The 27,870-nt window shown below is 38.3% G+C and overlaps 1 pseudogene; it reads left to right on the forward strand.

Moving 5' to 3' along the window:
• Positions 1-24,686: 24,686 nt before the first annotated feature.
• LOC117025207 (thyroid hormone receptor-associated protein 3-like) lies at positions 24,687-27,538 on the forward strand (annotated as a pseudogene).
• The last annotated feature ends 332 nt before the right edge of the window (positions 27,539-27,870 follow it).

The raw sequence follows: 27,870 nt of genomic DNA on the forward strand, positions 1-27,870 counted from the left end.
TGCATTGTATTACACCCAGAAGAATGCTGCAGTTGGACAGGGAAATGTCTGTGCTGCATCTCAAGTTTAGTATGAACCTTTTAAGTAGCACTGAGCTGGCTCTTTCAGTTTTCCAGATCCTTCAATAGACTCCTACTTGACTTAAGAAAAACAAGAGAAAACAGGACCATATTTGTCTATAACCTTTTCCTGGAAAGGTCCTAAGTATTCTGTGGACTTCATTCTATAAACAAGATAATTATATAGAAACTCTTATATAGAAATACGCTTATAAATATATGCCAGGTCTGCAGAAAACTTAAAATATACCAGGCCACACCTAGCTATTTTTAATCAGTCTTCTCATTAAATTCTATTATACAGGCATCACCATCACCATCATCATCATCACCATAATAGCTTACATGTCTTGAGTGTTTACTATATTCCTATGTTCCAGGTACTATACTAAGTTCTTTACATCACATTTGATTTAATCCTCAAAGATACCTGTTGGATATGGAAAATACTTTTATCTCTATTTTGCATATGATAAAATAAAGACTTGGTGATTTGAAGTAACTTGCTCAAGTTCCCAGAACTAGTTAAATGGCAAAGTAAGGATCCAAATACATATGCTCAATGTCTAAACATTATAAAATAGTGCCTTTACAAGTAAAAGCAAATAATGTGATATTTCATTGCTCTTGGCCTGATACACATTATTACAACTTTGAAGGAAAAATAATCACAAGAAATATGTGTCAACTGTGTACAAAGATAGGATACAGCTACAGCCTGCTGCTAGTCACCACTTTTCCAGAGAACACATTAATTACAATTCAAAGTTCAACAACTGCAGGAATGGAATGTGGAAATAAAGCCTCTCATGCGTGTGGCTAAGGATACAGATGTAATCTAGAGAACACGGTCTGGAACTGGAGTTCCCATTTTTCCAATTGGAGAAAGGGAGAACCCGGAGCCAGAGTGGTGATCAGTAGAGCCTGAGGCTCAGCGGAGTTCATCCATTTGCAAGAATCACACACAAAGAGAACTGAAGGTCTTGCCCAAGTTGGCTTCTGCTTTTTCTTGGACAGTGTTGCTCTTTATATTAATACCACTGGAAAGTGGGCATCACTATTTCAAATGTAGTAAGTCCTATCCATAGCAGCAATGGCATCTTAGAATAAGCAAGACTATGGTTTTGTTTACAGAGATCAGTTCTACTTATTTAGAATCATATAAACATAATCATTCCCTATCCTCACTGTAACCACACAGGGGGAAACATGTTAATTTTGAGTTCTTAAGAAAGTATTCCCTTAAAGTTTGATTTTTATTGATTTTATTATATTTTATTTTTATTTTATGATGTCTTTGAAATTTAAAAAAATACTATAAATCAAATCTCATTTGTCCCTCATTATGACAGCAAATCATATTTCAAACTAAACAACTAATAACTAACTTTTTATGTCAGATTCTAAACAGGAAAACAGAAACTAATTACTAATGATGGAGGATATTTAATGTAGGGAATTGGTTATACAGGTAATAAAAGACGGAGGCTATCCAGAGATTAACAACAAAAGGAAGCCACCCAAATTCCTAGGCTGGAGGTTCAACATGAGATAACGTTATTTGAATCTTAGAGCCAGAATCACACAGTGGAATCTCGAACCGAGTAAACCTGATCAAAAGAAACTAGAGTCACAGAGCTATACCGCAAAATGCTGCACCAGTGAAATAGGAGCGACAGGAGTATCCTGATTTTTCCTTTGTTTGCCCTGAAATATTCTATGGGTACCTCTCCTTGGTCAATCCCAGTAAGAAGCCAGCTGTCATGGCAGCCTGGAAATTGCAGGCAGTAAGTGTCAGCTTCCCCATGATACAGGCGCGAGCCAAGGAGGGAAGGATCTGAGGGCAAACACGTCCAGGACAGGCACAAGCCATGGTAGCAATCACTATACTTAACCAAACATATTGTCCAATGTCATGGTACATGTGATCAAATATTAAGTCATAGGATTCAGAAGTACATATTTGAGAAGATTTTAGAAAGTGTAAATCAAAAGATATAAGCTTTAGTAAAAGATCAGTAATTCATCTAACAAATATTTTATGAATACCTTTTGTGATTCTAATATTAGAACTTGGGAATACAATATGTAAGTAAAGAATAAACAGTAAACAAGTAAATAACAAAGAGTAAACAATGCAGAGTAAACAAGCTTGCTGCTTTGTGAATAGTGAAGACTTTGGGGGATATTTATTTGGGTCCACTCTGATTTAAATAATAAATTCCCCTGGAACTGATTTTAGCCTCAACATTCAATGTATTGATTTTTAAGCTCATGTTCAAAGATGCATTGAATCAAAATTGCACCTGTGGCTTTTATTCACAAAGACAGTGAGTAGGAGAGAAAGAAAGGCATTGACAACTAACAGCATAATCCTTTTGTTCCTTCTCTACATTACTCAAAAGATAAAGCTAATAGAATCATATATCTCTTACTCTACGAGTGCCCATAAGACTTCCCGGCATAATTTTATGACTTCTCTTCTGTTTTTGGTCTGTCTTTGATGCTTATTATAATGATTCTACTTCTATAAATATACCGGGGGTGCCAAAAAAAATGCACTATACACATTTCAAGAGATGTTATCTATGCTCAAGCAGGTTTTCACCATAATCAGAAGTGTCTGGATGCTGATGGTAACCACTTTGAGCACCTCTTGTAATTGTAGAAGTCAAACGTGACTTGTATTCATCTTTTGTTATGGGATATACTGAGTATTACAATTAATACAGTTTTTTCCTTTCTTAAAATGTGCATACATTTTTTTGGCACCCTCCGTATTTTGGTACTCAGTATATATTCTTTATCATTTTGCTAAAATAGGATCATTTGGGCTATATCATTTTATAACCCCATTTTTTACTTAGCAATGTGTTTTTGAGATGCTTCCACAATAATATTATATAGCTACAGATATGTGCATATAATTACATAAACATATATATGTAAATATGTTATAAGTTTTAACGGCTGCATATTTTATTATTGCATGCTTATGCTATCATTTAGTAAAATCACTGTTGATAAGTTTTGTTCTAATTTTTCAATATTTTTACAACAATGTCATGAGCATCTCTAATCCTGTGAAGTTATTGCTGAGAATAAATACCCAAAGGTGTAATTGTTGAGTCAGGAGTGTTTTATTAGTCAGTTTAGGCTACATTTTTCTCCAGTAACAAACAGCTCCAGTAACAAAAGGATGCCAGTGGCTTATCACTGTTTTTCTCTTGCTCACACAGACTGAGGATAACCTCTCTCTGGGATCTTGTGAGGGAAAACAGATTGACAACTCTGAGCTGATTCAGAAAACTTCTGGTGAGCAATATTTCATATCAATTCTACCTACAATTCACTGTCCAGAGCCAGCATAAATTCAAGAGGACAGAAAAGCAAAATCTTTTTGCAGAGAAGAGCCCTAAAATATAATCCTTCCAGGAAAAAGAAGGAAGTATTTTTAAGAACACTACCAGAGGTGCCCATAATAGTGCATACTGCTCTGATCACTACTGTTATGATAAAAAAGGACAAGGTTAAATGTTGCCATAAAAGAAAACAAAGATTCTGAACTAAAGAAAATACCAAATGTCCCAATCAATTCTTAGCAGATAATTTAAAGCCACATTATGGAGAAGTAACATAAATAAAACACCTTGTACATATAACTAACACAGGGCAATCATGTCCATTTGCACCTGGCAAGCAAACTCTGCCAAAACATGACCACCACATAACTTCAATCCCAACCAGTGGATGGCCACAGCCATAGTTTCAACCTCTAAATCGTCAATGGCTTATTGCCCACATTTGCTCAGAAGAGATTTGATTGTATGCAATAAAATTTAGCCATGAAATAAGAGGTTTTCTATCCAGTGAACCAAACTAACAAGTCTATTGCTAGTATATTTGGATTTATAGCTTCCAGTCACTTTTTTCCTCTTGAAAAGTTATGCAGATGACGTCAGAGTAAACTAGGTGAGATTGTTAAGATCACTGACAACTGATAGCCATACCTAAATGAATGTAGAGACATCTGGTCAGTAAAAGATAATTAAATAACCTAAGGTTTAAAATTAACCTACTGTAGGGAAAGAACTTTTCCTATTTATTTTTCAAAGGAAAACATAGAGATGAACAGAGAAAGCAAGAATGAAAAATAAGGGAGGTATGGCAGTTTTAGAAGTATATTAGCAACTTGGTTTTCAATCCTGAGTTGCCACAGTTATAGCTGACAATAGAAGGTGGTATAAATTTTGATGAACAGTAGACTACATATTTTCACATTAAAATAACCAAGGGGAAAGTTCTCTTCAAGTCTATGAAACTTTATACTGCGTTTAAAAGTGCTTGTCCCTGGGCTCCAAGGGAGGTGGGGAATGATTGGTATAGGATGGGGTACAAGGAGGCTGCTGGTATAATCCCCCAAACTGTATTTGAGATCACAACATTATCCTTTATTAAGTGCCTGAATCTAATCATTAACAAAACAAGTGCTTATCCAAGAACAAGTGTGTGGATAATATACTCAAGGAAATCCTTTTGATTGATTGAGTTTTTACTAGTAAACCAAGTCTAAACCCTTTACCTTGAGGGCAGATTAATACACAGCTTCCAAACCATTCTCTAAACAGCCACTTCCAATGACTGGAGGTGTGGGAAGCCTAAATTTTTACCCCCATCCCCTATGGGTTCCAACTACTCAAGGACACCCCGCCCCCTAAGGTTCTTAATGAGGAATCAAGCTGTAACATCAACCATGCTTTCTTGTAAAACTGGAGTGGAAAATATAGTAGTGGCTCTACCTCTCACACCAAATACAACTCACGCCTCAGCTGCAGCCACAGAAGTCTGAGATGCCATGGACCTTATAAACAGAAGGAGTTCAGACAAATTAGGCCCTATCCAAGTGTGCTTTGCTTGAGAGAGAGAGAGAGAGAGAGAGAGAGAGAGAGAGAGAGAGAGAGAGAGAAGAGAAGAGAGTAAGGCGTGAGAGGAAGAGACATTAAAAATAGAAAGGAACTTGGAGACAATAAAAAGATAAGAAAAGCTTTCAATTCCTGAATGATAGATGAAGATGGAGAGGAAGATCAGAATTTTACCCAGTACAGTTCCTCACAGGATTGGAGAGGAAGTTTCCTTGTAGACATAGGGAATAGGATTTTCCAAAGTAAAAGTTCCAATATTCAGAACCACTTTATTCTTGAAAGAAGGAAGACATTGTTGTAGAAAAACATTCAGTGAGAATTTAGTGGTATCACTTATGAAAGCATTGTTTATATTACAGTACTATATATTAATGGTACCAGATCACACTTTCACTTCTGTATCTGGATCCAAAGAGAAGTGTTTTCACAAATGCAGGAAATTAGAATTCCAGCCCTCTCTTTCAGACCACATCAAATAGGGAGTTAAAAGCTCTTTGAGAGAAGCAGATATTGAAAATCTGAAAACATAATTTGAAGAAGAGAGCAGTAACTGAGTTATTTACTATTTCTAATTGCAATTAAAATAAAGTATTTAGTGAGGTAAAAGCAACAGCCTGTGTTCCCTGATGACTAGCCACATTGCACAGCTGTTAGTTCTTTGACATTTTTATTAGGAGACTCATAAAATATTGTTACCCTGGATATGACAACTTTGGGCAGAAACAACTAAGAAAACAAAAAGTTACTACCATAGCATTGTCCAAGCTGATGCTTCTACTGTGCAAGTTGTCATAGAAGCAGGAATAAATTAGGGACAGGGAGGGCCACCACTAAATGTGTCCCTCTGAAAATGCATCTTGGCCTAGGCTTGAGTAAAGCCACAGTGAATAGTAAAAATTTGCTGCTAACAACATTGAACCATTTTCTTGGCTGTTACTTGCAATCCAACTCTTAGCGACATTACAGGTCCATTTGGAGGTATATTGGTAAATTCCTGTGCATCAAATCCACCATCTGTTCTTATGTCATCTGATACTCACTGAAACTATTAGATGAATAATCCATAAAACTTGACATGAATTTATTGAGTGTTTACTGAATATCTATTACTGTGTCAGGTCTTTTGGTGACTAAAAAGAGATATAAGGAATGTTACTGTTCATAACAAGCATTTGTAGAAGGAAAGACCTCTCATGCTATTAGTTATTGAAAGAAATGTAGTTGGTATTTAGGCAGATGGAGCAAAATTGTGAAAATGAGAACTGGAGAATCAGTTCCTCAGATGCCAAGTAAAGCACTCTTATATGTTCCTGCAAAATCTGTAGAACAAGCTAATGGAAATCCATGTGTTATTACCAAATGTTCATGAGTCTTCTTATCATTGGTGAATCTGTAGGTTATTACAAAAGGACAATTTCTCACCATTTCTATTACCAATTTTCACATCTAAGTTAAAGGAGATGCAGACAGGAAGTTCTGATAGAATGCGATGTCTCCGAGCTCTTGTTAATCTTAGTCCTTAGAGGAGGGTAAACCTATATAATCCAAATCAAAACAGAACTGTCACAGATCCTAAATCCAAGAGGCAAGCACCAGGAAAGACAAAGCCACATAGAAAAGTTTCAATATACCTAGAAAAAAATTGGACAACATTTACAAAGGGATAATGTTCATTCTTAAAAGCTCCATTATAGAGTAATTCTATACAATAATCAATGTAGTACGTGCAGTATTTGACAGCTTGAACTCTGAAATCAGACTGCAGGAGTTTAAATCCCAGTTCTACCTCCTTCTGTTTGTGTGATCTTAAGCTAATCTTTTTTTTTTTTTTTTTTTGGTACTCTTCTCTCTACAATGAGAATAAACAACACCAAATGAGAAGATGGGCAGTATGGATTAAAAGATGGGGAGCATAGCCTCGCTGCAGAAGTATAACAGTACTTGAAAGTTGAATAAAATGATGATACAACTATCTTCTTGTCTAGTTTACTGGCTGATCAATGGAAGGAACCTTACCTTATATATTTTTGTGTCCCAGGACCAAGTATTACCAGCACAGCTGATGCTCTATAGATGTTTTAGAATGAATGAATGATGTACTTATACAATTATATGCTATATAGGTGATAAAATACAATGAATTCAGTGAAAATGTTAAGAAACCCAACCTATTTTGTTCCCTCCATATTAATTAACATCTAGAATCAATCCAGGTTTTTGCCTTTTATGTTAATTTTACTTACACAGAAATTTGAAAAGAAAATATAGTTATTCAAATTCTCTAGGTAGGACATCTGATCCCAAGAGTTACTATGGTAGACTTAAAAAAAAAAAAAGGCGCCTCAAAGATATATTTACTTCCTAATCTCTTGAACCTGTGAATATTATGTGACAAAGAGTGAATATTACCTCATATTGCAAAATATGTGATTAACTTAAGGATATTGAGATAAGGGATTTATCCTGGATTCTCCAAGTGGGCCCTGAATGCACATAGAGGAGGCAACAGGAAGACAGAGGTGAGATTGGAGTGATACAAACACCAGTAAAGAAATGCTGAGCATCCACTAGATGCTCGAAGAGGCAGGAACAGGTTTTTTCCCCAGAGAATCTGTAGGGGTACGGCCCTGACAGCACCTTGATTTCAGACTTCTGGCCTCCAGAACTATAAGAGAGTAGATTCTGTTGTTTTAAGCTACCAGGATTGTTGTAATTTGTTACCCAAACCTAGGACACACACACACACACACACACACACACACACACACACACACACACAGTCCCCCTATGTACAGTAATCTTGTACCATAACTCTTAGCTTAGGCTTTGAAATCAGACAGAACTGGCCTCAAATCCTGGCCCATTCATTTGCCTTTGGACAAGTTGCTGAGATATTTTAACCTTAGATTCTTCTCCATTATATAAGATTATTAAGTCTCCTTTATTAAATGGAATTGTGGGTATAAAGCATCTAACACTTAGTCAGTCTAAATTATTGTTCTTGTTATGAGCTAAATAAACATAAATCTAGTCATCCACCCAAGAATCTAGTGGTAAAATCTGGCAATCACTGGAAGACTATTAGATATGCTCTGAAGGAAACTATACAGGTTATACGTATTAATGTCCAAGACCAGGCTGTTAGAAGAGCTAAGGTCACAGAATTACCCAGAATGCAAGTTAAGTTAGGAATCAGACGTCATTGGACATAGAATTCGAGTCCAGTTCTGCTGCTTTCTTGGAGACTCACCAAGACCGTCTCAAAATGAGACGGTGGCTTTTGAGCATAACTGGTTACTTGAGACATACAAACCCTTCCCTTGTTTATAGAATGAATCACCCTTTGGGACTAGTTGATTTTTTAATCTGTAAGCTTGAATCATAAGGTCTTGTAACAATAGTGAAATCAAGAAAGGATTTAAACTCAAGAAGTTCTCTCTCTCTCTCTCACACACACACACACACACACAAAGTATTCTCTCTTAATAACAGCAATCTTAAAAACCACCATTCTTAATTTAAAAATATCCATTTCCTTATTGGAGAGAAACATTTTACCAACCAGGTAGTCACATACATCTTTGGAACATTCCCTGAACAACTTCCCTTTCTCCGTAAATCTTTGTTTTCGCAGGATGATCTCTCTTTAACTGAACTCATAACGTGTGTTAGCTATGACAATGATGTTAGAGAATAGACAGTTCAAACTGCAGATGTATGCTCCTCCCCAAACTATAAAACCTTGTAAAGAACAAACACTTCTTATGAGGCTGTAGCAGAAGGTTTTACATGCTACAATTTTCAGGGCAAAGGATTTAGCTAGCTACTATTTACCACTTCCTTCCCTCTTCTTCCAACCAACTCTCACTTCCCCTTTTCCTCAGCATCTCTAATATCTATTATCCTTCACTAGTGCCCAGGATAAAGGCTGCTGTGGTCCATCCACCCTGTGTGAAAATGACCACAGTGAACGGTAACAAAGATTCATAACTCTTCTTTTATTGGAGCATTCAAATCACTCTCAGAAAGAGATGATTTCAAACCTTGCCACAAGGAGCCCTGCCTGATAACAGCATTTTCTCTTGACTATCAAGAGAATTGCAAAAGAAAAAAGCAAATGTGGTGTTGGTGCTGGATTATATACTACTGTGCTATTGAGAATTTAGTTCTCTGGGTGGGTGTGCGTTTTTTTGGTAATCTGTTGGAAATTACAAATATCAATAAAGAAGGCTAAGAAGGATAGTGGACAAGGACCCAGAATTCTGAAAAAGAGCCCAATATTTTAGAGACACAGAAGAATCATAACAAGAGAAGGCCTTTTATAATACAAAATATGACAGATTTTAATTATGTCTTTTATTACTATCAGTAACACAATAAGAATTGTTTGAAAAAACTACCTGGTACGTTTCTTTTTATTATTAATTTCACACCTATACAACATCTTTAGATTTTATAAAGCACAATTAGCTATATATGCATAGAAATCAAGAAACTGTAGCATGTCCTTGATTTTTATCATATCAGTAATTCACCTGTAGATATGTCTCAAAAGAAAAGATAAGCTATGCTATTCCATCACCCCCACCAGAGACAAATAAATGTATTAGAAGTAAGCGTGAATACTTTGCTTAATAAACAAACTGATAAAAGTCAGTCTTGACAAAGTTGGGAACTGACACCATGGCTCTCAACCTTACCTCCTTGCCTCTCATATCCTGCTGTTCTCTTCTTCCCTCACTCTGCTCACCTCACTCCATGCACATGGGCTTCTTGGTTGTCTGTCAAGCATACTAAACACTCTACTACTTCAATGCTGTTATACCTGCTGTTCCCACCCCTTCCTTCAGGTCTTGACCTAAATATTGCCTTCTCTATGTCCTAATCGCCTGACAGAAAACAGCAGTGCACCTTCCTAATATTTACCATTCCCCTTTCTCTGCTTGATTTAGCCCTTTGACCCTTATTGTCTGTAAGTTCAGTGACATCAGGGATTGTTTTCTGTTTTGTTTACGACTGTATCCTCAGTGCTCACAACAACTGTGGCGCATGGTAGACCTTGGAAAACACCTTTTGATTAAGCAGGTGACCTAGTTGTACTTCCAAGTTCAAGTGTTATCATGAAATATTTGACCTAATCCTGACCTTAGACAACGTGTAGCTACAGTCTTGAAATTTAAGGAGGCTTTCAAAGAATGTAGATCAGAGCATCTACCAGATTCTTGAAAGTAGAGGTTGTGTCTCAGAAGAAATTCCAGGAGCCTCTGCTGTAGAGACAGAGGTCAGGTGAATTTGCAGCAACTCCATAGTGAGCAGAGTGACAGGCCAGGCCGGGTGGTCTCAATATAACACACCTACACTACATTCCTGCAGATGAGCAATATGGCGTGGTGGAGAGTAGGCTGGACTGGAAGCTGGGAGACCTGGGTTTTCCCTCTGACAAGATGTGAGAGTTACGGCCAATTGTTTAAACACCTCAGGCCCCAGTTTTCTTTGTTCAAAACAGAAGTCAACCAGGTAAGTGATTTTGAAACTTTTTCTTAAAAAACAGGTAACTTTTCCCCCCAATAAAATAAAATAAATAGAAGGTATTCACCATTGAAAATGAAGAGAGGTGAAGCTGTTTAATGGAATTACGGGCAGCAGTGATCTGATGCCCTACTTCCCGCCTCACCTCCCTTTACCAAACCGGCAATGAGCCACTTACATTGAGCCCCTGGAGAACATGGGAATGTAGCTTGGAAACCCCAGCTTGGAAATCATCTTAGGTCACATCATTTCAGATGTCTTCTTCTAAAGTAAAGATAATATCAATTAGATAGGGAAAGAAAATAAGTAAGTTATTATAAAGGTAAGCTTAGGCAAAGCTCAGAAATATCCAGTAAGTCATTTTTAAAGCTGCATTACCTCCTACAAGCTGCAGTTCTGTATTGGTACATTGCTTGTGACTTAGAAGTGTAAGGAGTTAGTGTTGGTGGAAGATGGCTAGATGAACTTGAATAGCAAAATTCTTTTAGTGTGCTACCACTTACTGTATGTCATTGTGCAAGTTTATTAACATTCTTACGCTTTAATTTCTTCATTTGAGAAGTTAGGCAATATCTACCATATATATAGTTGCTCTGAAAACTTGATGAGATGATTTATGAGAGTTTGGAGTAGGATCTGACACACAGTAAGTTCTCAAGAAATTGTTTTCATTGGTGTTGTTACGTATTACAAAAATATGCGTTGTTATTATTGGAGATATCACAACAGCCTTTACCCTTACATGGCATTCAAGAAACCAGAAAAAATTGCTGACTGAACTCAAAGTTTGGCTACATTGTGGCTCCAAGATAAGGTAACACTTTCATTAAAATAGCAAAAAAGACAAAAAGTTAAATAAGGATTTCTTCCATTGTCAATATGTAATTCTGCTAATGTCCATTCTTACAGATATCCTTATTAATACACTAGATTCAGATAGATATTTGGGTTATTATTTTCAAATTTTATTAAAAATTAAATATGTTTTGAAATATAAAGCAGTAGATTTTCATTATTGCAGCTCACGAATCCTCCCAAATTTCTCTCTAGATAAAATAGACTATACTGCTAAGAATGCCATACAGAGAAACTGTTTGACTTGCTCACTGACATCTAAAATTTTGAAATCAAGCTGTATGAAGTCATTTTATATACACGATGTTACTTTAATTCTTTTAAGTTATTGAAATCTACAAGCATTTATTGCACCACTTTAATTATTTTTGAGTATTAAAAAACAGACTAAAGTTATCAGTCACATAACAATAAAAACTATTTGAATTCAGGGCATGTTATACCTCCATCATTGTTCTTTTTTCTTAGTATTACTTTGGCTATTCGGGGACTTTTATAGTTCCATACAAATCTGATGACTTTTTTTGTTCTATTTCTTTAAAAAATGCCATTGGGATTTTGGTGGGGATTGCATTAAATCTGTATATTACTTTGGGTAATACGACAATTGTAACTATGTTGATTCCTCAGGGCGACAATAATCAAAACAGAATAGTATTGGCAGAAAAACAGACACATAGACCAATGGAATAGAATTGAGAACCCAGAATTAAAACCACATAAATATGGACAGATGATTTTTGACAAAGAAGCAAAAAACATACAATGGAGAAAAGACAGCCTCTTCAATAAATGGTGCTGGGAGAACTGGAAAGCCACGTGCAAAAGAATGAAACTAGACAGCTCTGTCACCATGTACCAAAATTAATTCAAAATGGATCAAAGACATAAGCATAAGACCTGAAACAATAAACTGCATAGAAGAAAACATAGGTACTAAACTTACGGACCTTGGGTTCAAAGAGCATTTTATGAATTTGACTCCAAAGGCAAGGGAGGTACAAGCCAAAATAAATGAATGGGACTATATGAAACTTAAAAGCTTCTGCACAGCAAAAGAAACCATCGACAAAATAAAGAGGCAATCAACTGAATGGGAGAAGATTTTTGCAAACAGTGCCTTCAACAAGGGGCTACTATCCAAAATATACAAGGAACGCATACAACTCAACAACAATAACAAAAAACAACCCAATTGAAAAATGGGCAGAGGAACTGAAGAGACATTTCTCCAAAGAGGACATACAAATGGGTAAATAGACATGTAAAAATGCTCAACATCACTAATCATCAGAGAAATGCAAATAAAAACCACAATGAGATATCACCTCACCCCAGTTAGAATGGCTATCATCAACAAGACAAATAGTAACAAGTGTTGGAGAGGCTGTAGAGAAAATGGAACCCTCATACACTGTTGGTGGGAATGCAGACTGGTACAGTCCCTATGGAAGGCAGTGTGGAGGTTTCTCAAAAAATTAAGAATAGAATTACCATATGACCCAGCATTCCCTCTCCTGGGTATCTACCCAAAAAATCTGAAAACATTTATCCATAAAGACAAGTGTGTTCCAATGTTCATTGCAACTTTATTTACTGTGGCCAAGACATGTCCTTCCATAGATGTATGGATAAAGAAGTTGTGGTATATATACACAGTGGAACACTATTTGGCGGTAAGAAAAGATGAAATAGGACCATGCGTGACAACATGGATGGATTTTGAGATTATAATGCTAAGCGAAATAAGTCAGACAGAAAAAGCAGAGAACCATATGATTTCACTGATATGTGGTATATAAACTGAAAACAACAAAAGAACAAGACAAACAAATGAGAAACAAAAACTCACAGACACAGACAATAGTTTAGTGGTTACCAGAGTGTAAGGGGGGCGGGGGTGGTAGATGAGGGTAAAGGGGATCAAATATGTGGTGATGGAAGAAGAACTGACTCTGGGTGGTGAACACACAATGGGATTTATAGATGATGTATTACAGAATTGTACACCTGAAATCTATGTAACTTTACTAATAATTGTCACCCCAATAAACTTTAATTAAAAAAAAGAGAACAAAATAAAAGGGGGAAAAAAACTACTTGAAGGTAAACTCCTACAGGGGAGATCCCCTATTCTATTCATTTTTGTGATCTTTTAAGATAAGGTCTCCCAACAAGCTTGAAATTTGAAGAGGCCCTGAAGGGAGGTTGGTGGTTTCCAGGAAGGGCCTCTAAGTAGCCTCGAAATGTGATATTTGCTCTCTCATTTCCCACATTCCAAAGTCCTTAAGCTTTACGGTTCAAAAATCTGATGTTGTCAGTATAATGGGAGAGTTTCATCTGTTAAACACTGTCTTAGATGTCTCGGATGTACAAAATTAGGGTGCTTAAGTATTAATTCACGTAAGTAAGTATTATAGCAATCATGGGTCCAGACAACCAGGTTAGCATGACCAGTGTATTTGTTTTCTCTAGGCAAAATGGAAAATTAGATAAGAAGCTAAATTCTAATCAGAGGTTTGCTTTGAGTGTACGAAAGTGAGTTGTATAATTCAAACATGTGGCAGGTAGTGGTTACTCTACATGGAGAGATTGAGTCATTGTGCAAGGTTACTTAGCCCTTGGGTGACAGAACCCTGGGTAGAGTCCACATCTGTTTTTCTCCAAAGACTCTGCTATGTTTTAATGACTGTGACACTATAATTGATGTCACAAGAGATAAAAGAGAAGTATGTTCCCCAGAGACCTTGTAATCTCACTAGGAAGCCAACTCTAACATTTATTGTACTGTCGGAGAGTAATATAAGGCAACATGTAATTTATGCCGAAGGCCCAGATGGTAATGATAGTAGGAGAAAGTACAATAAAATCCCAAAGACTCAAGGAAACGCTTCAAAAAGGAGGACCATATCTTAATCAGAACAATAAAGGAGAAAATCCTGACTAGATGTCTGACTATCAAACCCCTTTACCTTTGCTCATGTTTGAGTTCAGTCACTCAGAAGTTAGAACAGGGATCAGTTTGGTAGTGCAAATTCTTGTCATAATGTAAATATGTTATCATAAGGCTCATCTGAATACAGGAGACATTAGTACAAATGATATGCTGGGGCTTTAATATTATGTTCTTCGCAAAAGCACATCATCCATTATCTCTAATGATTAATAAGTAGTAATCAGCTGAACTGTTTTGTATCCTGTTTATCAATAACAAACACAGTGGGGAAGCAAAAGGTATGCAAAATTTTTCATTGCAGTGAAGTTATCCTAAAGCAGAGGTCCTCAAACCTAGTGGATTTTGCCCTCCACAGAGCATCTGGTACTGTCTTGAAACATCTTTGATAGTTTCCATGGGGGTGACAGGAAATTCCACTGGCAAATAGTGCATAGAGTCCAGGAATGCTGACAAATATCTATCCCATAATGCACAGCACAGACCCCTGAGAACAAAGAATTATCTGATATGAAACGTGTATCATGCCGAGGCTGAGAACACCATATGGACACTGAAGAAATATCCTACTATATGTTACCAGTAGTCAAGCATAACACACATTAAAGGCCCAGGTCCAGATTCCTCTGGTTCTCCCTACCACCCCACACCTAATTTGAATCAAGACTTGTATTCTCGTGTTGAACTGGGTAGGAAGGGGTGGGTGTGTGTGTGTGTGTGTGTGTGTGTGTGTGTGCGCGTGTGTGTGTGCGTGTGTGTGTGCGTGTGTGTGTCTGAAGCAAAAATTCATTTTGTCCTCCTGGCAACTTAATGTTATTACTATAAAGTTGTTCAGATTTTTTTAAAAATTTGCATAGAATGTGTTCTTTTCTTGTTATTCACATTCAACATGAAAATAAACATAGAATATTTAGATTGGCCAAAGATGCCCATTTTTCTGCCAATCATAAAATGAGGGAAATGTTTAGTGATAAAAATATTTTTGTAAGAAAAGGAAGAAGGTTCAAATTGTGAATACTAAATTACGTATATCTAAAGAAAAATGTCTTAATGTTCGTATTGTGTCTTTTTTTCAACACATGTTCATACCTAATTTTCATTGTATCCTTACAGAGACAGAAAGAAAGGAGTTACAGTAGTCCCATTTGAAGATGAGAAAAGACCAAAGCCAGGAGATCTATGTGGCATCTCTAAAAACATGATTCTTTCCCGCATTCTACATTGAGCCACATCTGAAGTTACTTAGGGATAGGACCTCAGAATAGAATAAGATGCAATAAGAAAAGTCCAAAGAGAAATAAAACATAAGATGTATAAAAACATTTGAATCCTGGGTATATACCCAAAAAATCTGAAAACATTTATCGATAAAGATGTATGTGCTCTGAGGTTCATTGCAGCTTTATTTATGGTGACCAAGACATGGAAACAACCGAAATGTCCTTTGACAGATGACTGGATAGAGAAGATGTGGTATATACACAATGGAACACTGCTCTGCCATAAGAAAAGATGAAGTAGTGCCATTTGCAACATTATGGATGGATCTTGAGATTATTATGCTAAGCGAAATAAGTCACCCAGAAAAGGTCGAGAACCATATGACCTCACTGATATGTGGTATATAAACCTAAAAGCAACAAAGGAACAAGACAAACAAATAAAGAAACAAAAATTCATAGACACAGACAATGATTTAGTGGTTACCAGAGGGCAAGGGGGGAGGGAGATTGTAGATGAGGGTAAACGGGTTCATATATATATGGTGATGGAAGGAGAACTGACTGGGTGGTGAACACACAATGTGATATATAGATGATGTATTACAGAATTATACACCTGAAACCTATGTAATTTTACTAACCACTGTCACTCAAATAAATTTTAATTAAAAAAAAATTCACAGGAATCAAAAAGAAATTCAACTCATAAGTGGAAAAAACGGGCATAATTTCTCTAAGGAAATAATAAAAAGAGAGCTATACAATTAGTGACAAAGAGATTAAAAGCAAAGAAATGTGATTATTTCATGACTACTGAAAAGAGATACAGAAATCACATCTCCCAGATGCACTTTCACCACTTAGCACATTTCTGTTCACTCAGGATCCCTCCTCACAAGAAATGAGACATGCCAGAAGAGCTATTCTAAATATAGTGTTTGGTCACCTGTCTTCAGTCGTCCAAGTGTTAGGCACACTAAAAAAAAAATACCTGAGATCCACAAATGGAAATTAAATTTGGAAACCCTGAAAAATCAAACCTTATATCAAGCCAAATTACAATAATGCATAACCTTTTAGGATTTATTTTATAAGAAGTTCCTTGTTTTTAAACAAATCACATAATCAATGTGATCTTTATTTGCTTACATACTTTGATATGATTAGGAATCTGTTCTCTACAAATAACTAATAAATAACTGTTGTGGGTGCACCCTATCCTCCTTCAACATGAAAACAGATCTTTTCTTTCTTACACCTAAAGCCAAAGTTCATTAGGATGTGATTTTCAGACATTTCTTTATTACTGCCAAGGATTTGAATGAAGCCATCTATTCAACCTCTTTCATGTAAAGATGACAGTGATTTGACTTCCCTGATAGTAAAAGTTTATGCCAGGATTTAATTTTCACATAACTTTTAGAAAACAAAATAACCCCAAATATTCAGTATTTTGACGAGTGAAGCAAACTTGTGGAAGGGGCTCTGTTCTTTCTAAAGCCTGGAGATAACTCTGTAGAAAGTTCTTTTCTATGTAATGAAATATCAAAATTTCCAATTTCAAAGCAGATGAAACATATATGTTTTGGATGAATATTCACTGCCCACTCAATGCATTCCAGAGCACATTGGCATCATGATATTTACTTATTTCTGGTCTCCTAAAGTAGTCTGCCCCTCCCTCCCACTCCATCTCTCTCTCTCTCTCCCCAAGTTCTAATAGTAGCAGAGAACTCTGATGACTACACACTTATACTGTGTCTATAACGTAAATAATTTTGTTTTCATTTAGAAATGTGGTGAATTCCATTTGAACTTCCATTCTCAATAAAATATATTACTTTTCCTATTAGGACTCATCCTGAAATGTATATATTTACGGCAATGAGCAGGTACAACAGTGCAACTCTATTCTCATTTCTCATTTCTTCCAGTTCTCTAATTTTGTCCTATAATTTTGTGTTCTTCGGCCCTCCTTATGTATTTGATTAAATAAGCTCATGGAAAGCATCAGTTCAGGTAACCACTTTGAACAGTGGATAACAGAAACCTGGTGGCCCTAGGAGATACTGAGGGACAGGCCATGTTTGCCACCTAATAAAGGTTTGCCACCTTTAAAAGATGTGAAATTCTTTTAAAGACCTAATTCACCCTAAAAGAATCAATTTCAGCATTCTGCATATTCTCCTGATTTAGGTATTTTGTTGTCATTTTGATGGATCCAAAAATAAGGAACGCTGTCAATGTGTGCAAAATTAAATAGAAGATAGATCAGGATCTCAAATGGCTGAAATGCAAGCCAGAGTTAATACCAAAGAAGAATTATTTTAAAACAGTTATGTGTGCACGAATCTTTAATAATGCCAGGCCCGTGTATGTATTACATGCAGATGATTTCATTTAATCTTCACATTAAAAGAAAATATTATCTCCATTTTACAGATTTTTTAAAAAGGCTGAGAAGATATGTAATCTGTTCAAAGCCATGAAATTAGTAATAGACAAAGTAAGAGTTTGAATTTAGGTCTGTCTGAACCAATACTGTATAATCGCTCCAAAGGATATTTTAGAGAGTGACGGGGGTGCACGTGGTGCAGGTGGTAACCATAGAGGCATCTGAAATGAAACGTGATCTGCTACCGGATTTGAGGAAACCATCAAGAGGTCATGGAAAAGGCTCTTTACAAGAGCACCATCACCAAGGAATGTTCTAGGAAAAGCCATGAGTGCATAGTAAGAGGAGAGATCAGAAAGTTAAGCTCTGACTAAACTGTGCTTTAATCATCAAGCTAAGAAGTTATTATTATTATTATTATTATTATTATTATTATTATTAATGTAATGCACATAATGGGAGAATTACATGCCCATAGTTTGGCCAATTACTGTGACAACAGTATGATAAAAGATATTTTGAAGGGAGGAGAGATGGAAGGGAGTAGAGAGATGAGTTCACAATATTTCTGGCAAGAGAAGATGAGTCGAAATGATGACAAGAACAGTGGGGACTGTAAATGAGAGCACTGATGCAAGGAAAGGGTCCCCAGGTGGAGAGATACTTAGCTAGACTTGGCAACAGACTGAACATGATGAGCAAAAGATAAAGGAAGCAAGCATTCCTCAAGATGGTATCATGGTTTCATGGAGATAAGGGTGATTCAGTTATGTGACATAAGAAAGTGAAAGAAGATCTGACTGGGGGAGGGGCCTGGCAGGGCTAAAAATACTCTGTCAGGTTTTATAATATCCTGTTACTAGAACGACACTAGGCTGGAAAAGACGTATTTTATTAGGATCGGAAGAATGATCTGGGGTGGCTTAACCATAGCCTAGGCCTCTTAAAAGTTGAAATGGTTTTCTATTCAAAGATACCTACAAAATAGGGATCTATTTTGTATATGCCTACAAAAGAGGCATATAGTACAAGCATACAGGTAATTTATGAGCATGCTTTTTTATTCAAGTTAAAAAAAAAGATAGAGCAGGTTAAAGAAAAAGATCACTGAGCACTTGCTCTCAGGCTTTCTGGTCTCACTGATGTCAGAGGTTGTTATTAAGTGTTTTTCCTGAAGAACTTGTCTTAATAAGTAGATACGTCTCAGGGGAAAAAGCTCAAGAGTTTAACTTTCAAAGACAGAAATAGAGTAAGGAAGGAAAAGGCCATCATGCCTGAAAATCAGTAGAAGGAGAGTTAAATTCACATAAAATATCATTTGGGGAACCAGAGCACAATCGGGGTGGCCAATAAGGAAAACCAACAAAGTTGGTGAGATGTCCAAAGAAAAGTTCTCCTAATCACCCTGTGACTCATCTATTCTCTCTCACTTGCTGCCAGCACTGTAGATTTTTTTTTAAAAAAATAGAGATGGTTAGCCGAAATTATTTCTGTTCTAGAAACAGGGAAATGGTGTTAGCTATGAAATTTCATAAGAGACAAGGACAGGTGAGGTGAGAATAAAGAGCAAAAGACCCATAGGGTGGCACCTGGGAAAGGAATTAAAATGGCATAATCATTTCATCATTTGCACTTTGTAAGGGGAAGAAAAGAAGAGATACATTTTAAAATACATGTACATTGTTCAGAGGAAATAACTTTGAAGTCCATGCAGTAAAATTTAGGTTAAATACTAAATGAAAATGTACAAAGGAAAATAAAGGTGAATTTTTAGTTGGATTTTTTTGAGGCTTTCTTTTCATGAAACTGAATTTAATTAGAGCATTTATATCCATGTTTCTAAGTCCAAATCAAGGCCAGCCTCAGAAGTACGTGGCACAGATTGAGGAGCTTTCTAACAATCTTGACCCAAAGACCGTCCCTATCTGCCTGCCATTGATCTGGGAATTCCATTATAGAGGTAGTCATTTCTCTTCACAGAAGTTCTGAACGATGTCTTTTTGAAGCGGGAATTTTCCTGAAAGTGCCTTATATATTACCTTTCTAATAGTCGTTCACACCCCAGAAAGAAAAAGATCTTCAAAAAACAGCTACACAAAGGGAATGAGGCTTAGGAAATGCTGAACCATTTGAAGACAATGTACACGGAGAAGAGGAGGAGTGGGTGGCTACCCGAAGTTGGGAAAATCTGCGGATTCGGACCAGGGCACATGATCTCATCACCACTTCTTTAAAGTTAATTCCCACTTGTTATTTTTATTTTTTTCTGTAGTTTTCTGGGACTAGCTTGCCTATTCCTCTTTTCCACAATAAAACTTTTCCCCTGGGACTCCATCTTCTTGAGCAATGAGGTACTGAAGCATATTTTTCTCTCTAGTTCCTCATGTTCTATAATGAACCCATAAATCTTGTTCACATTTGCTAAGATTTTTGCCTCAAATTACCACTGGGGAAGAGCTGACACACTATACCTGGAGGAAATTACAGAGCATAAGAGCTGTATTAGTCACATGTAGCCTTATCTTCATCAGAATATTACTGGATTGGGGCCACATTTTTTTTTTTAAAGACTGAGTCAGTTTTTTCCAGACCTTCATCCGATCTTGGCAAGCCCCAAGCAACTGTTTGTCAACTTTATACCAACAATCCACTACCTTCAACTCTTTTCATAAAGATAACTCATTGTCAAGTGTAGCATCATGGGGAAATTCCAAACCAGTACCAGGCCTCTGCTTCTCCAAACAGAATTTCATATGCACACACTTACTGCCATCTTCTATTTTGTATAAAATACATGAGAGACAAAAATTTACATTCTTTGAACTAAAATGATTGCACATTTTCTACACAGAATTGTTCTCATGGGCTCCCCACCCCCTCCTGGATAAACAACATTTAAAAAAAAATTAAGTTAGTCTGTTTTTCACTTGAAGAAAAAAATTAGGGCTAGCACTGGGACTGGGAATTGGGAGTGGGACGTGATTCCAGTGCTCTTTGGGCTTAGTGCTACGATCTTATAAAATAATCTGAAAGCACCCGTGTGTTAGAATGATGGGACAAGAACAGGCCTGACAGCATTTATGATGCTCCCCCGATCCTTCAGCACAGGTCCGCCTTCTGTTTCTCTCATCAGCTCCACTGAAGAGACCAACCTGAACCCTGGACACAGTGGAGAAAGAGAATGGTCCCGCTGCCAATTCTCACTGACTATAGTTTTCCTTATTTTCCTGTCTCTTTGGAGACTTGAAGAGAACTTTTAGGTGAAAAAAAAATACATAAATACATCTGGAAAGTTTATGAATTGAAAGGATTGTTAATGAGTGTCATTAGCTATATAATTTCTGGACATATTCAAACAAATATGGGATTGAAATAGAAGGTCCTGGAAGCTTCACAGTGTAGTAGTATCTGCCCTCCACCCCTCTCCCATCTCTAATATTTTCTACCAAATCCTTTTTTTTAGACCCTGGATTGGGAAATTTCATAAATAATGGGATATTAGACACCCCCTTCCCTTGCTAAGTAACAATCTATGCATAATTTCCGCATTGGACAGAAAGTCATATTAGGGGTTTCCAGAACAAAGATCAATGCATTGAGAAGGAAAATAAAAATGGATGGTAGCTAAAGAAAGGAAATTCCACAGCAAGGTGAGACTACCTGAGTTTCTCCTGTGTCTATCTCAGCTTCTCTGTCAATAAGAAATGTCTACATTTACATTAATCAGTGGTGTGCTGGATCTGGCTCCAACCTGCTTCTAAGAGACAGAAATGTGTGTATTTTTTCCCAAGTTCTAGTTCATTGATATACATTTGTATAGTTCAAAATAAGCCAAGGTGGGAGTATTGACACCATGGAAATCAGCAAATGCTTCAAATCAGGCCATTGTATTTTTGTACAGTCAAATTGCCAGCACACTGCCAATTATAATTTATATTAAAGAAAAGGAAATGCAAGAGAAGGGCTAGTCAACATACACACAGTGCTCTCCCTGAAAGGAGATCTGATGAATACCATTTTTCTCATTTTTAGTGATGTCGTAGCATGCATTAGGCCATGGTGTCTCCTTGAATAGCAGCATCACATACCTGAGATTTTGCAAATCAGAAACTCTGGATTGGGGCCAAACATTAAAGCCCTCCTGGGGACTCTGACTCTTGCTAAAGTTCGAGAACTTCAGCCCGTGCATTGCTTCTAGTGAATCTTCTCAATCTTGCTCTGTGTGTGTGTGTGTGTGTGTGTGTGTGTTGACGGGACAGTCGAGGTCAAGGTATATTAGATGTCAAGGTGTATTACTGAAGGTATATTATTTAGTTTGATTTTATGATAGAAGAGATACGAGCAGATATCAAAAATATCAAGGCTTGCTTGTCTGTTTGTAAGGTAGAAAAGGTGCAAGCTAACGAGAAAGAAACAGTAATAGGGGAAAGAGAGAAAACACAGGAGAGGATAAGAGTAATTCGACCAAATTCCTTGAGAGACAGAAGATGGGACCTGACATACAGATAATGAAATCAACCTTGTTAAGTCTTATGCTTGATAGACTTGTACCATCCCCAATCACACCTATTTTTTAAGGATAAGATGCCAACATCATCTCTATAAAGTAAAATAACTTTTTTTTTTTTTTAAGCAGATGCAATATCTATCAAAGTCTTGAACAACTGGTCTGTTGAATGCTCAGATAACACAAAAAGTTAGTTGGGTTTGCATGAAAGCTAAACTAAAACTCTCTGCCACACATATTACTATACAAATTAATTTGATGAGTCATCTTTGATATCTGAGGTGGAACAAAATTTATAACGGGCCTCCAATAAGGCTTTCAACATGAAACTTCAATAAGGCCTACCATTTACTGAATACCTACTGTGAGTTAGGCATATTATGTGCATTATTTTGTTTATTCATCATATTTGTACAAGGCAGGTGTTATTAGTTATATTTTCTGGATTGGTTAAGGTTCGGAGATATCAAAGTTAATCAATTGCCCATGATTGTGTAGTAAATATCCTTTAGTATAATGGATCCCAAAGCTTACTTATTCACTTATTTTTATTGGTATTACTGGCAAAGTTGGCAATTTTAAGAAAATGCTTTGAAGTAAATTTTATAATAAGTTTATAGAATAGAGTCAAATAGAAAAAGGTCAAGGAAGACCCCCACACAATAATTTTCCGTGGAAATAATTACAAAAACCTCTACCCCTCCTAGAACATTACAAAGAGTAACTCTGAATCATATCTGATGAAAACAGTTTCACACTTACATTGCTCATAAGCAAAAAGAAATAGAAATGAATATCTTGTCAGAACTTTCATAACCTTTGGGCTTGGGGACCAGAATTTAGCAATACAAAATCAATGGGATTTTCGCAGGCCTTATGCTAAACTCAGTGCCTTACTGTGGGCACCGACCAGACCTCTCAATAACTCCTCAAGTGAAATATGTTCAGCACTCTCAGGTTTAATTGCTTAGCTGTGCTTTTTTCCTGTCCATTGGGCTTTCATAAAATTATGAAGGAGAACCATTAATGTTCACAAGGCAAAGTCAAGGTCACTGCCTTGGCCACCTTAGTGTGACATTGACCATAATAAACACATAGAATTACCCTAGCTTTTCCCATGTCTGCATGTGGTTTACACTAGAGAAACGCCAGACTGACTAGACTATATGTCTTTCCTGGATCACAGCTCTGCCGACCATCCAAGAAACATTTTTCCCTCCCTTTTGGAAGTTGATTTTCTGTCCTCCAATCCTACTTCGTTTTAGAGGAATCTCTCTATTCAATAGAGTAAAACCAAAAAGAACCATTGCAGTGTATTATCATTATTTAAAATGTATTGTTTTTATCTCAGTAAGCTTCAATGCAGGAAGAGTAGAAAGTTTTTCATCTACCTATGACTTGCCTTTTACCATATGAATTAAACATCAACTGCTACTCTGGGGCTCACTGAGTCTTATGGTGAAGTCCAAATCATCACAAAACATTCGCTCAGTCTTTCCTCTATTACTAGGCTACAACCTCAAGCAGTTTTCTCTTGTTTAAAGTGTCTCCTTCAATTAACAACTTTTAAGGAATAGAAAGTGATATTCAATATTGAAACAATATATTATACCTAGCTTCCTTCCCTAGTTTGAAATCACTTGAATCTTTCTATCAGTCTAAAAGGAGACAGTGCTGTTTTGATTTTGCACAAGGAAAATTACGTATTGAAAATATATGTATGTACATGAATACAGATATTTATATACATACATATACGTGTGTGTCTATACAGTTAATAGACGGCAACTCATAAGAACTCGAACTACAGACATTGTCTAGTCTTGGGTAATCAACAGTTTGTACATGAGGAAGAGAGTTTTTGTTTAGCATTATAATTTTTCAGTGTTTTAGTATGATACTTAATATTTTAGTATTATACTTAGTATTTTAGTATTATAATTTCCTGGCATAGTTTTCTAAGATGAAATTGTGTGCTTAGTATCTTCTAATCACTTCAAATGGATTTTGCAAAAGGAATGTTCTTTTTAATGTATGGAAACATGTACAGAGCTTCGGGCCGGTTGTGCCGTTGCGAGGCTGAAGCTGCGATCGCTGCTGTGGGCCCAGAATTGCATCCTGACTAAACTGGAGACACCAGTGTCACTGCCAGGGTTCCTTTGAGGTAGTGTCTGTTTGGGATCTGGTGCAAGTCGAATCTCTCATAAGGTGTAATTGAAAAGTGACTGAACCTCTCTGCAAAGATGTCAAAAACAAACAAATCCAAGTCTGGGTCTCGTTCTTCTCGCTCAAGATCTGCATCAAGATCGCATTCTCGGTCATTTTTGAAGTCTCGATCTCGAAGTCGATCTATCTCTCATTCGAGGAAGTGCAGGTTGAGTTCTAGGTCTCGTTCCAGATCATATTCTCCAGCTCATAGCAGAGAGAGGAATCACCCAAGAGTGTATCAGAATCGGGATTTCCGAGGTCAGAACAGAGGCTATAGAAGGCCCTATTATTTCCGTGGGCGCAACAGAGGCTTTTATCTGTGGGACCAGTATAACCGCGGAGGTTATGGAAACTACTGCTCAAATTGGCAGAATTACCGGCAAGCATACAGTCCTCGTTGGGGCCATTCCCGATCCCGGTCCCCAAAGAGAAGGTCCCCTTTGCCACGGTCCAGAAGCCATTCTAGAAACTCCGATAAGTCTTCCTCTGACAGGTCAAGGCGCTCCTCATCCTCTCGTTCTTCCTCTAACCACAGCCGAGTTGAACCTAAGCGCAAGTCTGCAAAGGAGAAAAAGTCCTCTTCCAAGGATAGCCGGCCATCTCAGGCTGCCGGGGATAACCAGGGAGACGAGACCGAGGAGCAGACGTTCTCTGGAGGCACCTCTGAAGATACAAAAGCATCTGAGAGCTCAAAGCTGTGGGCAGATGGCAGCACGTACAGTGCTGGTAGTGCATCCGGGCCTCGGCGGCCTCCGAGCTGAGTCCCGGGGAGCGAAGCCCTGCTCTGAAAAGCCCCCTCCAGTCTGTGGTGGTGAGACGGCGGTCCCCCCGTCCTAGCCCTGTGCCAAAGCCTAGCCCTCCACTTTCCAGCACATCTTAGATGGGCTGCAGAGTGGTTCTGGGTACCAGGCTGGGACACACCAAGGTCAGTTTGACCATGGCTCTGGGTCCTTGAGTCCATCCAAAAAGAGCCCTGTGGGTAAGAGTCCACCGGCCACTAGCTCCACATATGGCTCGACTCAGGAGGAGGAGGCCGCTGCTCCAAGAGAAGCAACCTATACAGAGAGGTATCTAGATGAGCAGAAGACAGAGAATGGAAAAGATAAGGAATAGAAACAAACAAATACTGATAAAGAGAAAATAAAAGAGAAAGGGAGCTTCTCCGATATGGGCTTGAGTGATTGGAAAATGAAATCTGATCTGTTTGCTCCCAAAACTGATTCTGAGAAGGCTTTTCGGGGTAGCCAGTCTCCCAAACGGTGTAAGCTCTGAGATGACTTTAAGAAGAAGATGGCTGACCTCCACAAGGAGGAGATGGATGACCAAGATAAGGACAAAGCTAAGGGGAGGAAAGAATCTGAGTTTGATGATGAACCCAAATTTACATGGAAAGTCATAGCAGGTGCAAACAAAAACCAGGAGGAGAAGAAGTCAGGCAAATGGGAGGGCCTGGTGTACGCCCCTTCAGGGAAGGAAAAGCAAAGGAAAACAGAGGAGTTGGAGGAGGAGTCTTCCTCAGAGAGATCCAAAACGGAGGATGGGGAGGGCTCGCGAGAACCGAAAGTGGGCACAGGGGGTTCGTGCCTGAAAAGAATTTCCGAGTGACCACTTACAAAGCAGTCCAGGAGAAAAGCTCATCACGTCCCCCAAGAAAGACCTTTGAGAGCCGAGAGAAGCTAGGAGCCAAAGGAGACTTTTCCACGGGGAAGTCTTCGTTTTCCATAACTCGGGAGACCCAGGTCAATGTCCGGATGGACTCTTTTGATGAGGACCTTGCAAGACCCAGTGGCTTATTGGCTCAGGAAGCAAGCTTTGTCAAGATCTAGTGCATGGCAACAAAAAGGAACAGGAATTTCGTTCCATTTCCCAACACATACAGTCAGCTCAGTCTCAGCGGAGCCCCTCCAAGCTGTTTGCCCAGCACATAGTGACCATGGTCCACGACGTCAAAGAGCATCACTTTGGGTCCTCAGGAATGACATTGCATGAATGCTTTACTAAATACTTAAAGACAGGAAGTGAGCAGGATGCAGCTAAAAACAAGAAAAGCCCAGAGATACACAGGAGGATAGACATTTCCCCCAGTACATTCCGAAAACATGGTTTGGCTCAGGATGAAATGAAGAGTCCCCGGGGGACCTGGCTACAAGACTGAGGGAGAATACAAAGATGATCCTGTTCATCTCCGCCTTGATATTGAACATCGTAGAAAACATAAGGAGAGAGATCTTACACGAGGTAAATCAAGAGACTCAGTGGATTCCCGAGACTCAAGCCACTGGAGGGAAAGACCAGCTGAGAAAACCGAGAAAACGCATAAAGGATCAAAGAAGCAGAAGCAGCACCGTAGATCATGAGCCCAGTCCGGGTCATCGTCCTCCTCCTCCCACTGCTACAAAGCGGAGGAGTACGCTGAAGAGGTGGAGGATAGAGAGGAGGGCACCACGGGCTTTGACAAATCAAGCTTGGGGACCACAGACTTTGTGGGTCCAAGTGAAAGAGGAGGCAGAGCTCGAGGGACCTTTCACTTTCGAGCCAGAGGGAGAGGCTGGGGCAGAGGCACCTACTCTGGCAACAACAACAACAACAGCAACGATTTTCAAAAAAGAAAGCGGGAGGAGGAGTGGGACCCTGAGTACACTCCCAAAAGCAAGAAGTGTTACCTGCATGATGACCGTGAAGGCGAAGGCAGTGAGAAGTAGGTGAGCCGGGGCCGGGGGCGAGGAGCCTTTCCCCGGGGTCAGGCTGATTCATGTTCCGGAAATCCAGCACCAGTCCCAAGTCGGCCCACGACAAGTTCAGTGGGGAAGAAAGGGAGATTGAAGATGACGAGAGTGGGACTGAGAACCGAGAAGAGAAGGACAATTTAAAGCCCACCCCTGAATAGGGGCCAGTCTTGATGGGAGCCCCACCCCAGAGGAGAGAGGCGCTGGGAAAATGGCTGGTGAAGAGCTAAACAGAGGAACCCCAAGAAGATTCTGAAAATCCCACCCATACCCCCTACCAGCCATGCAGAATCCTACTACAGCTGAAAGCATCCCTGGCGCTGCGTCGCACTGGACAGAGGTGGCTGGTGTGGAGCCTGGGGTCAGGCCCAGCTCTTGAGCAGAACACAGCACATTGGGCTTTAGCTGTGTTTCTCATTTGTTGTTGGTGTGTGGGGTGGGGGCTGGGGCTGGGAGGGGAGAGCGATACTTGGATTTTGGTTTGTTCCCTATT

This window comes from Rhinolophus ferrumequinum, chromosome 7 (assembly GCF_004115265.2).
Source record: "Rhinolophus ferrumequinum isolate MPI-CBG mRhiFer1 chromosome 7, mRhiFer1_v1.p, whole genome shotgun sequence".
NCBI classification, from domain to species: Eukaryota; Metazoa; Chordata; class Mammalia; order Chiroptera; family Rhinolophidae; genus Rhinolophus; species Rhinolophus ferrumequinum.